The following is a 12,913-nucleotide window of genomic DNA, read 5'->3' as shown; positions in this document are numbered from 1 at the left end:
CATACAAACAACCAATCATCAGGAAAAAGCAAATCAAAACCACTATGAGGCATCACCCCCACACCTTTTAGGATGTTTATTAATCGAAAAGACAAGAGACAACAAATGCTGATTGTAGAGAAAAGGGAACCCTGTACCCTGGTGATAAAATATTAAACTGGTATAGCCACCATGCAAAACAATATGGAGGTTCCTCAAGAAATTAAAAATAGCTTTCACAATGAGTTTACCACCAGAACTCGGGTATCATGAAACCACTGCTAAACCTAAGCCAAAATGAGTAAGGAAAAAACTCATATCAACATCACTGTCACTGAACACATAAATTCTATCATACCGGTCATCTAATCTACAGATGTGATGGGATTGACAAAAGAAAAAAAATTTGAGAGGAGCCTGATGAGATGGGAAAGAGCTCCTTTTTCAAATATGCCTGAGTCTTGCATAAACTGAAACCTATATGTGAGCATGGTTTCACCACTGATATCTCCCTGTAGAAATTCAAGGCCAGCAAGTATTATATGACCATCACTGATGTCCCAAAACACAGAGTCTTTATCAAAAAACATGATTACAGACATATCTCAGGCTAATTGTGCTGTCCTATTGTTGCTGGTGTTAGTGAATTTGGAGCACATATCTTCAAGAATGGACAGACTCGTGATCATGCCCTTTTGGCTTACACATTGAGTGTAAAACAACTACGTTCTGGTGTTAATAAAGTGGATCCCACTGAATCAACCTATGGCTAGAAGAGATATGAGGAAATTGTTAAGGAAATCAGCACCTACATTAATAAAATATAACACCGACACAGTAGTATTTATGTCAATTTGTAGTTGAAATGGTGACAACATGCTGGAGCCAAGGGTTAACACACCTTAATCTAAGGGATGGAAAATAACCCATAAAGATGGCAATGCCAGTGGACCCACAGTGCTTGAAGCTCTGGATTGCATCCTGCAACCATGTGACAACTCCATGTATCTGCCCCTCCAGTGTATCTACAAAATTAGTGGTTTGGTACTGTCCCTGTGGGCTCAGTGGAGACCATTTTTCTCAAACCCAGCTTGGTGGTTACCTTTACTCTTGTCAAAATTATAAATGAAACTTTAAGTGAAGCTCTTCCTAGGGACAGCGTGGGCTTCCATGTCAAGAACATTTCTGTCAAAGATGTTCACTGAAGTAACATGCCTGTTGACAACAAAAATGACTCACTTGGAAACTTACCAGTCTCCAAGGAAATGAAATAATCACCAATGGAAGCAGCTGGCTTCATGACTCAGGTGATTATACCAAGCCATCCATGCCAAATTACTGCACTTGTGCTGGATTGTCACACAGCTCACACTGCCTGCATATTTGCTCAGCTAAAGGAGAAGACTGATCATCATTATGGAAAGCAACTGGAAAAAATTCTTGAAACCTGGTGATGCGGCCATCATTGATATGGTTTCTGGCAAGCCCATGTGTGTTGAGAGCTTCTCTGACTATCCTCTTCTGGGTCGTTTTGCTGTTTGTGACAAGAGACAGATGGCTGCTGTGGGCGTCATTAAAGCAGTAGACAAGAAGGCTGCTGGAGCTGGAAAAGTCACCAAGTCCGTCCAGAAAGTTCGGAAAGCTAAATGGATATCATGCCTAATACTTGTCACCCCAGTCTTAATTAGTGGTGGAAGATGGTCCCAGAACTGTTTGTCTCAATTGGCCATTTAGGTTTAATAATTAAAGTCTGGATAATGATAACAATGTATTCATTTGTAAAACCTTCAAACAGAAAGACAAATGTTTTTACAGACCATTTGTTTTGTCTGTGTGTGTGTGTGTGTGTGTGTGTGTGTGTGTGTGGCAGTTCAAAGGTATTAGTTTTTAAGATTAGTATTCTTTAGCGGAAACAACTTGACTAATTGTCATAGAATTCTGACACCCATTAAAATAGAGTTTAATGAGGAAAAAAAAAAATAGAACTTCCATATGATCCAGCAATCCCACTTCTGGATATATACTCAAAGGAAACAAAATCGTTATCTCAAAAAGATTTATGTACTCCCATGTTCATTGCAGCATTATTCACAGCAGCCAAGATATGGATGCAACCTAAGTGTCCATTGATGGATGAATGGATAAAGAAAATGTGACATACATATACACGCAAACGCACACACAGTGGAATACGATTCATTCTTAAAAAAGAAAATTTTGCCATTTATGACAACATGGACGAACCTGTACAACATTATCCTGACTGAAATAAGTTAAAAACAAATATTGCATGGTATCAAAAGAAAAAGGCTAACTCATGAAAGCAGCAGAATAATGGTTGTTAGGGGTTGGGAGCTGAGGTAGTTGGGGAGGTAAAGAGTAAAATTTTCAGTTATGAATAAGGTCTGAAGATCTAATGTGTAACACAATAACTACAGTTGGTAATACTATATTGTATAAGAGAATAGGACTTAAGTAGTCTCACCAAAAGAAGGGTGGGGTAACTATGTGACATGATGGATGTGTTAATGAACTCAATTGTGGGAATCCTTTCACAATGTAGATGTATATCAAATTATTAGGTTGTACATGTTAAGTATATTACAATTTTATTTGTCAATTATATCGCAATAAAGCTGAAAAATAGGTATTTTCAAATAAAGGAAGTTCATTGGGAACAAATCCGTATAACAAGAAATGCTAAAGGAAGTTCTTCTATCTAAAGAGAAATGACAGCACACAGTAACCTGAAAATTTTTACAATGTGAAAAGATGAATTCTTCAGAAGGACAAAACAATCTAAACTGTGCATATATCTAATAACAGAACTTCAAAACACAGATGTAAAAGCTGAATATAGGGGGAAAGGGATAAAGCCACAATCATGATTAGAGATTTTAATATGCCCCTTAAGTATGGACAACAATTAGATGAAACAAACAAACCTTAGTAAGGCTATAGAAGACATAAGCAATACTACTGACCATCTTGACCTACCTGGCATTTCTAAAACTCTTTGTGAATTGTCTACAGAATGTTCACCATGCTGGGCTATCAAGTAAGTAACAATGAATTCCAAAACTGAAATTCCAAAGACTGAAATTTCAAAGACTGCAAAGGAATTCAATTAGAAAACAATAGCAATACAATATCGTGAAAAGTATCCAAGTATTTGGAAATTAAACAACACACTTCTAAATAACCAAATGATCAAAAAAAAAAAAAAGAGGAAAATAAGAAAAAATTTTGAAGTGAATGATAATGGAAGTATAATCAAAATTTTAGGGATGTAGCCAAAGTACTGTGCTTTAAAAGCTTATATTAAGAAAAAAAATATTTACTATTAAGGGTCTATGTTTCTACCTTAAGAAACTAGAAAAAGAAGAGCTAATTAAACTCAAAATCAAAAGCCAGGGAAGAGAAACAAAGGAAGCAGAATAAAGAAAATACTGAAGAGTAGCAATCAATAAAACAGAAAAAAATAGTGAAAAAAACTGTAAAGCCATAAGTATTTCTTTAAAAATTAATAAAACTGATAAATCCTAATAAAATTCTCTAAGAGAGAGAAGCACAAATCACCAATTTCAGGAATGAAAGGGGGTAACTATAGATACCAAAGACATTTTTTTTTTAAAGCAATAAAGTACTATTATAAAGAACTTTATGCCAATGAATTTGACAACTTAGATGAAAGAGAAAAATTCCTTCAAAGGACAAGTTACCAAGTTAATACAAAAACAGAAAATCTCAAAACCTTCATATTTATTAAATATATTGAATTAATCATCAAAAAATTTTCTACGAAAAAAACTTCAGACCTAGATGATTTCATTGATGAAATCAGACATTTAATAAATAAATAATACCAAGCCTACATGAATTATTTCAGGAAACAGAAGCAGAGGGAAGACATCATGACCAAGTGGGGTTTATCCCAGGCATGCAAAGATAATTTAACTTTCAAGACTCAATCACTGTAAATCACATTAAAAGTAAAAAGCAAAACTGTGTTCAACTAAATAGATATAGAAGGAGTCTTTGAAAAAATTCAACAACTCTTTGTTACTAAAAACCCTCAACAAACTAGGAATAGTTGGGGTCTCTTCAATCAATAAAGGACAAAGGAGTGGGTGGGGTGTGGGGAACACACCTATCATACTTAATGGTGAAATATACAATGCCTTTCCCCTAAGATAAGTGAAGCAAAGATGTCTCTTTCATCCTGTCTATTTAACATGTTCTAAAGACTCTAGCCAGTTCAATAAGTTAGATAAGACTAAAGAAACAAATGACATAAAGTCCACAAAGGAAGAAAGAAATACTTTTTATTTGCAAATAACATGACTGTGTACACAGAATATCCTAGGGAATCTGCTAAGCAACTACTTGCACTAATAAATGAATTTAGCAATGGTCAATATACAAAAGTTAGTTATTTTTTTATAGTCTAGTATGAAATAATTGGAAAATAAAAGTTTTACATTTCTATTTGATATCATTATAAAATTAAAATACATAAAAATACATTTAATAAAAAAAATACAAGACTTCTATACTGAAAAATTCCAAATATTGCAGAAAAAAAGATTTAAATAAGTGGAGATCTATATCCATATCTATGGATCAGAAGATATCAGAAAATATCAAGTCTTCCCAAACTGATGTATAAATTCATGCAGGCTTATGTAGAGAAATTGTCAAGCTGATTCTAAAATTCTTATAGATATTCAAAGAACCTAGAATAGCCAAAACAATTTGGGGGGGGGGAGGTTGTAACACTTATGGTAGGTACATAACTTCAGGACATTATAAAATATCTACAATAACCAAAACACTATGCTATTGGCACAAGGATAACCTAATGAATCAGAGGAATAGAACTGAGTTCAGAAATGGATCCACATTTATATAACCAGTTGATTTCTGACAAAGGTAACAAAGCAAATCAAAGGAGAAAAAAACATCTTCATCAATTGGTGCTGAAACAACTGGGTCTCCACACTGGTGGGGCGGGGAGGGAGGGTGGCATAAAAATCTTAACTTCAACTTCACATCACTTCCAAAAATTCATTTAAGATAGGTCATAAACCTAAACATAAAAACTAAAATTATAAACTATAAAAAAGATAAAATAAGAAAGTATCTCCAGGTAAAGATTTTTTTTCAATATGACAAACGATATACAGACATTGAAAACCCTAATATATTAAGACTTCATCAGAATTAAAACCTTCTCATCAAAATAAAATAGGCAACTAGCAGAAAATATTCTCGATCGATACATCTGACAAAGGACTTATATAAGGTATATGTAAAGAACTTTTTCAACTAAATAAGACAAACCACCTAATTTTTTAAAAAATGAGCAAAAGAAGAGACTCTTCGCAAAAGAAGATAAATCTAAATTGATAGACATTCTACAAAATAACTGGCCTGTATGCTTTGAAAATGTCAAGGTCAAGAAAAACAAAGGCTGAAGAATTGTTCTATATTAAAGGATACTAAAGAGACATTGCAACTAAATGTAATGTGTGATCCTAGATGATTTTAGAACGAGAAAAACATTTTTTCCATAAAGTACATAACTGGAACAATTGGTATCAATATTAAATTGCCTGACTGTGATAACTGTACTATGGTAATATAAGAGAATGTCCTTGCTTTTAGTAAACACATACTGAAGTATTTAGAAGCAAAAGGCTTGTTTACACTATATTTTCAAATGGTTCAAATAAATATATACAGATAGACTAACAGAATGATAAAAACAAATGGGGCAAAAAGTTAACAATTGGTGAGTCTGATAAAAGGGTTTATACTTGTTATTTACCAAAATTTTTTTTAAAAGATTTACAAGAGTGAGTTACTTTTACTGTTCTTCTAAGTTTTCCGTAAGTATGAGGTTATTTCAAAATAAAAAATTATCAAAAATAATGCTTTTCAACCTAAGTGATCATAAATAGATTATTAAAAAAGAAGTTTGGGGTGTGTGTGTGTGTGTGTGTGTGTGTGTGTGTGTGTATAATGGAATATTACTCAGCCATAAAAAAATAAAATACTATGCACAAAAACATGGATGGACCTACCTAAAGGATATTAGGCTAAATGAAAAAGACAAAGACAAATACCATATGAGTTCACTTAAATGTGGAATTTAAGGAACAAAATAAATGAACAAACAAAATGAAAACAGACTCAGATACAGAAAACAAACTCGTAACTGCTAGATAGTAAGGGGGGTGGCGAGCAGGGTGAAAAAGATGAAGGGATTAAGAAGTACAAATTAGTAGTTATACCACAGTTATGGGGTTGTGGACTATAGCACAGGAATACAGTTAATAATAAATACTGTAATGGCTATGTATAGTGCCAGGTAAGTACTAGCATAATTGAGGGGAGGGGGGGAAACAGTTTATAAATTATATAAATGTATAACCATTGTGCTGCACACCTGAAACTAATATAAAATTAAATTTTAAATATAATGATTGGGTAATTACATTAAATTTACATCATCCTACTAATCAACACATAAGACCCATCGTTACTCAAAAGAAATATTTATTTTCACATTTAACATTAGCAAAATACACAAATAACTAATGAATAAACTTATATTAACAACCACAGTAGGTAATTTAATAATTAAGTATACATAAAATTATAGAATTTTCAGAAACAAGTATTCTTTTAATGAGATTTACTATTGCTGGAAAGCTTGTTTTGAAAATGTGCTTTAAAACCATTATAAATTGATAAACCTGAAATTTAGTAACATGTGAATAAAAGCTTTCACGAGAGAACAGACATATTTCAACACGAAGTTCCCACAGAAATTATATTGCCCTAAAGATACCATAACATTGCAGAGAAAATAAATATTAAGGAAAGAATGGGTAATTAATATGCTTCATTAACATTTACAAACCAATTCTTGACAAAACGAAATGCTTCACTCTATTGGCATGGAAAATTAGACCTCAATTAAGTGGTGATTTAAATAACTCAACATTATTAATTCCTGTCTACAGTATTAGACTATAAAACAGATAAGCATGTGGCTTCAACTGATTACTTTCAAATCTGGTCTAGTTCACTTTACAAAGAACCAAATTTTTAAGCAGAAATATTCTTACAATCCTTGTTTCCAGAAAAACTGTAGGATGAAAATTTAATAGGTAAAGAAATTACCATCATATTAATATTATTGAAAAGACGATTAATAAAAATATCACACTGTCAGCTCCTCTTGACATGATGGATTTGATTATTAGTAGGAGGACATGCCAATATTTCACAGAATCAAAGCTAAGAGAGACTTGATTCAATTAATGTCCAGAACCCTCATCTGAAGAAATTGTAACCTAGATATGTTAAATGATTTTTCAAGGTCACACAACTAATTAAATATATTACAGACCAGGTCCATGGCTTAATGACTCACAAGAGTCTAATATCACTCTTTCCTTTATACTACCCCGCATCCTATGAGGTCATTTGTATATTTGATAGCCCATATTCTAAAAACCTCAGAATGGTTTCATATGTGCATGGGGTACCAGCTCTTCCTGGTGTAAAACGGAATTGAAATAAAAATACCTCTAGTTTTAAAAAATGCAAAAAAAAAAAAAAAAAAAAAGTAGGAAGAGGCATTTCTAATTTATTCCCAATGTTCTAAATCCACTTTACCTCGAAAAAGCATTGTCATTTAAATAAGAAATAATTGAAGTGCTTTTAAAAACTGCAATATCCATAACACAAACAGTGCCTACCATAGTATGCACTCGGTAATAATTTGTAGAATGAGAAAGAGATGTCTCTTTTCAACCTACCTCCAATTAGAAATATCCTGCAATATAGATTATGCTCTTATATTTAAAATCACGAATAAATGAAAAAATTTCTTATCACTTAGGAAGAGTTTAATCCTTAAGAAAACAACTTAGTTTCTAAACATTTTCAGTTTCACAACCCATGCCAGACTAACAAGGATATTTTTAAAGAAAAACACTCATCTAATCTATAGTTATCATAATTAAGTGCCCACAGATTTTCCTCACAAAGATTTTTGAAATGCAATGGTCTTTGAAAATTTGTCATGTCTTTCTTATATAAATACTCTAAACAGAGATGAACAAAAGTCTGACTTTACCAGACATAAATATTATTTGTTTAATTAAACCAATATATTGTCTACATTATATAGTCATTTAAGATAATGAAAGAGGTAAGGAATAAAGTGAATAAACCTACCCTAAAAGTGCACACCACAAGCCAATTTCATCTTTTGAAAGCTATATGATAGAGACAGGGGGTAAAATAGCTGTTATCAATTATGTAAGGAAAATTATTACGGATACAGAATAAACCACTTTTATTAGGCAATATCCTTGCACAAATAAACTAAATAAATGAAGAATTAAATGATAGAAATGGGCAAATGATAAAGGTTGACAGTATTGGAGTACCTACTGGGAATTCACATACATACACAGGTATATGTAGATGAGCTTCAAAGTATTACATACTGGCTCTTACCTTAAGAACAATACTACACACTTATATCCCGTCAATTACCAAACAAGATTCCAGACTCATATTAACTTACTAAGCATTTTTCCAACTACCTGAACCTGAATAGGGATAATTAGAACTAAGACTACTCTATAGAAATGAACCAGGCAACAGACTTTTGTCTGATTTCTTTTGGTATTTCATTTCTCTTGGTATTCATGTTGGAATGGTATTGATACATTTATTCAATGAATGATTCATATACTTATAAATAAACATATACTTATGAGCAATCTTTTTAGTAGCTTTTAGCAAATGATATCTAGGGGAACAATAAGAAATACAATGAAACACGCATTTCCAGATATAAAGAAGCACTTTAATACATTTCACCTAAGATTTATTTCTGTAGATACAGTGAACAGAAAGGCATGTGTTTTCTTGCTTCTCAGTAGCATTTCTCTAAAAGAAATGAAAAGCTGAAATAATTTCTAAACTTGATACCTTGATTTTTTAAATGAGAGGTCATAGTTTTCCATAAAATTACCATTTCATGACAAATAAATTCCTTCCAATCTGCAAAAACAAAGAGTATCTTCACACAAAGACAATATGGCAATGCCCTTCAAAAAGATTTTGGACTTTTCTTAATATAAATTTTATCTTTTTAAATAAGTAACAGATTCACATGGTAATCTTGATTTATTTTAATAAACAGAACTACATCCAAGCTGTAAGTCTATGAATTTAGTCTTGACAGAACAAGCTCAAATACTTAACATCTATGAATAGTTTGGAGACCTAGCTTCTAAACTGGATGCTGGTATTAACAATTAAAAACCCTTGCCTACTTGTATGCTCTCTGGAACTTTTCTTATCTATAACTACGGTTCCCGGATGAGATAATTTTTAAGGCCTTTTTCAATTCTTTATTTTGAGAATCTTATTTATAGGACCAAGCCTTTAAAATCAATTACTAATGTAAGACTGTCGAAACTGGCACTTCCTAGCTTTTCACAATTAAACTAAACTACAATGAGAATGTTATTATTCATTTTAAAATCTCTGTATTTCTTATAAAACAATTTACTAAATGAGAAAAATATGAATTTTTAAGACCTTATATTTAGATGTTAGAGTTTTAGATGGCTTATTTTTAACAGCTACATATCACTGAAGGTTAAATAGAGAGAAATAAATTATCCTTCTCATTTTCAAAAGTTACACTGCAAAAACCCTAGTCTTTTTGTTAATGAATTATTAAAAGTAAACTACTATAAATAATACACCATAGATTAAAATGCAATTATTTATTTTCCGAAATAACCTATAGGTTTTTTTCATTTGGGGGCAGGGGGAGGAGGAAGAGGGGGAGAGATAGACATTCTCTGAAGGAAGGAGAAAAGAAAGGATGAAACAGGTAAAAAGACAGACTTTTACTAAACTTGAAAGTTCTCATTTAATTAAGAAACCAAAGAACAATTTGAAGAGATACTAGAGACAAGCATGATAAGTTATTTCTGTGTTATGGCATAGGAAAAAAAATCTGCAGATTTTATAATTTCCTTGCTGTTAAAGCACTTGTTTTGCATTTTCATCTTGCATTAAAAGTCTACAAAAATGCTGATGAGAGCAAGGGATTTTAAAAACGTTAAAAATAGCTTCGTAAATATTTATCAAGCATTTGTGTATAACTCAAGTTAGACAGTAAACAGCTTCACAATGCTTAAACTATCACTCTGAAATAGTTACTCAATAATAATGTTAAGATACTTTTGAAAACTCTTTAATCTTCCTATATTATAACCCTCAGAATATGGAATCAGAATCTATTTAAACTGAAAGAGATCTTAAGCAGACAAGAGTTCAAGTTACTTGCCAAGGTTTCATGTTTCTATATATTCTTTCTGCAGCACCATGAATAAAATTTAGAAATCAACAAATAATCATAATAGTAATAATAACAAATTTAAGTATTTAATAACCAAATCTAATAGGCAGTTACTCATCACTGATAGAAATGTAGTCATTGGAATTTACTGAGTGCAAAAATACAGGTTGCAAAGTTAATAGCTTGTCTTATTGCATAAATCATAAAAAGCTAAAATTTAATATGAACTGCCCCTCTCGATGAGATTATTAATCACAGTCCTTTAAAACCCTTCCTTCTTCTCAAAACAATAAAGCATTAAGAGTTATTTTCTAAATAGAATGACAGAATACTATGGGGAAAAAATAGAATCTTGGTTTATATAAAAGTTCACATAAGAAACATCCTGGTCCACATAAACTTGACTAATTCCTTGAATTCTTATGTGAATAAGATGCATTATTAGTGAATCTAATAAATAACCAATTCAGACTCTGTATATGATAAATTTAAAACCACAAATATACACTAATATATGCTCTGACAAAACACATATAGCTTAGAAAGACTATGTAAAATACATAAATGCTACTTTATAGCTTTCAGATATCATATTGAGCTCCCTAAATTAAGAAAAATCCCTCAAAAAATGTTTACACTTGATGAAGTTCCCATTTTACACAATAGCATTTTATAACAAAATACTGATCCAGTTGTTTCAGTGTTCAAAGTTATTTTTATTTACTTTGTTACAATCCTCTCCCCCCACCCCCCCAAAAAAAAGTTAGGGTAGAAAATCTTTTTTCTTTGGCATCTTAACAAGTATGAAAAAAATGGCAAAGCCAATAAACATAAAAATGACCTATCCAACTATTTCAGCAATGATTTTGGAATAAAAGCTTTACAAAGGAAGAAGGACTCAATAGAATGTACACCCTATATAAGCCAGCGAGGGTGCAGACTTTTAACCCAATTAACTCAGGGTCTGTTTCAGTTTTGAACAGAAACATAAGTTAAAATACACACACACACACACACACACACACACACACACACACACACACACACTGGCTGGCAGAATTTTTATGAGCAGGAATGAAATACTGAAGAGTGACATTTTCATGAGCCAAAACAAGATGAAGTGCATTGCTCAAAATATTGCATAAGGTTGTTGTAGGATTTATTTGCTGTCCCTGGAAAAACTGCAGAAGATTCCTATTCTCTACCAGCACTTGCACCATGCTCTCGGGTTTCTGTCTTGAGGAATATCCTGAGCAGCCACTGGAGGATTTCCAAGATTGTTAAAATAACTCTTAATAGAAACAACATTGGTTTCTGTACTCAAGTTCATTTTGCCATTTATATATGCTTCAATCAGCACTTAATCACTCAAGTTTGCCATTATTTATACAATGTTCTTCAGTCTTCAAAGTAGCAGGAATACTAACATCACAGGTTTGATCACTAGGCTCTGAAAAATCTTCCCCTACTTTTCAGGGAATCATCTTCACAGGCAGATAGTGTACCACCATGCAAGTCTCACCTGTGGGCAATAGCAGCTCCACAGCCACCGAGGCAGGGACAATGCTTGTTGGTCAGCTGGAGCTTCAGGGTGGAAGCATTCTCTGTGCTTCTTACTGCTCTGAAAAAAATGCTCAGATTCTAGCTCTCGGTAAATCTTGTTGAACTTTTTCGAAACACCTTGCATGAGAAACCAGTAGAAGTCTCCCCATCGTACCTCGTACCACACCATGGCCTCTTAGATGACCCTGGAGTCAGGAGTCCAAAAGCATAACTTGTCTTGGCACACAGACTTTTACCAACTTGGATATGGTGCTGCTGACGTGGAAAAAGAGCTCTATATCCTCAATATCCTTGCAGGAGATTTGCGTAAAACTTCATGATGCCACAAGAGTGACAGCCAGAGTTCAGAGCAGAGATCCCATGAGCCCCCGGCCCCTATGGTCTTGTGGTATTACACCTCAACACCCCACCCAGGAGAGATAATACTTGGGTTCTACCCGCCTATAGACTCCCTGACAAAGGCAACAGGACATGCCAGACCTGGGGCCTTTAAAACACAGGCTCCATTCCCATTCTCAACTTGCTTCTACCTCCTCCCTTAAAAAGAGTTTCACTGTTTCCACCCTGATTATAAAAAGGATAGGCATTCCATCAGAGAAACATCTAAATATTCTAAACTGTACAAAGAAAAAGAAAATCATCACTCAGATAACTACTCGTCTATCTCTACAGATTAGAATGTTAAATTCCAAGAAAGAGTTTTTTTTCTGTTCCAAACACTGCTATACATCCAACACTTAGAACACTATCTAGCATATAACTGATGCTCAACACATATTTGTTAAATGAACAAATGTATCAATAACATTGAATTTATAGATAATTTAAGGACATTTAAAATATCTACATTGGGAGACTGGTCAGGATGGTAGAGTAGGAAACGGGTGTGCTTGCCTCCTCCCACGACCACAGCAACAAAATAATAAACTAATTACAATTAAATAATAAAACAATCATTATTGAGAA

At 32.9% G+C, this 12,913-nt stretch overlaps 1 protein-coding gene across 8 annotated transcripts in view; it reads right to left on the bottom strand.

Moving 5' to 3' along the window:
- Nucleotides 1-12,913, bottom strand: part of EXOC2 (exocyst complex component 2) — a 193,205-nt gene that overhangs the window by 169,518 nt on the left and 10,774 nt on the right. For 3 of the 8 annotated variants that reach the window (XM_036237603.1, XM_036237601.1, XM_036237606.1), the window contains exon 1: nt 11,907-11,989. The exons of 3 other annotated variants lie outside the window; for them this stretch is intronic. The gene's annotated coding sequence lies outside the window, so the exon portion shown is untranslated. Of the gene's footprint in view, nt 1-11,906; nt 12,006-12,913 lie in introns of those variants that run through there. 2 more of the 8 variants (XM_036237595.1, XM_036237590.1) reach the window with 2 other exon arrangements.

Source organism: Rousettus aegyptiacus, unplaced genomic scaffold (genome assembly GCF_014176215.1).
Source record: "Rousettus aegyptiacus isolate mRouAeg1 unplaced genomic scaffold, mRouAeg1.p scaffold_m13_p_1, whole genome shotgun sequence".
NCBI classification, from domain to species: Eukaryota; Metazoa; Chordata; class Mammalia; order Chiroptera; family Pteropodidae; genus Rousettus; species Rousettus aegyptiacus.
This window is presented reverse-complemented; position numbering and strand designations above follow the sequence as displayed.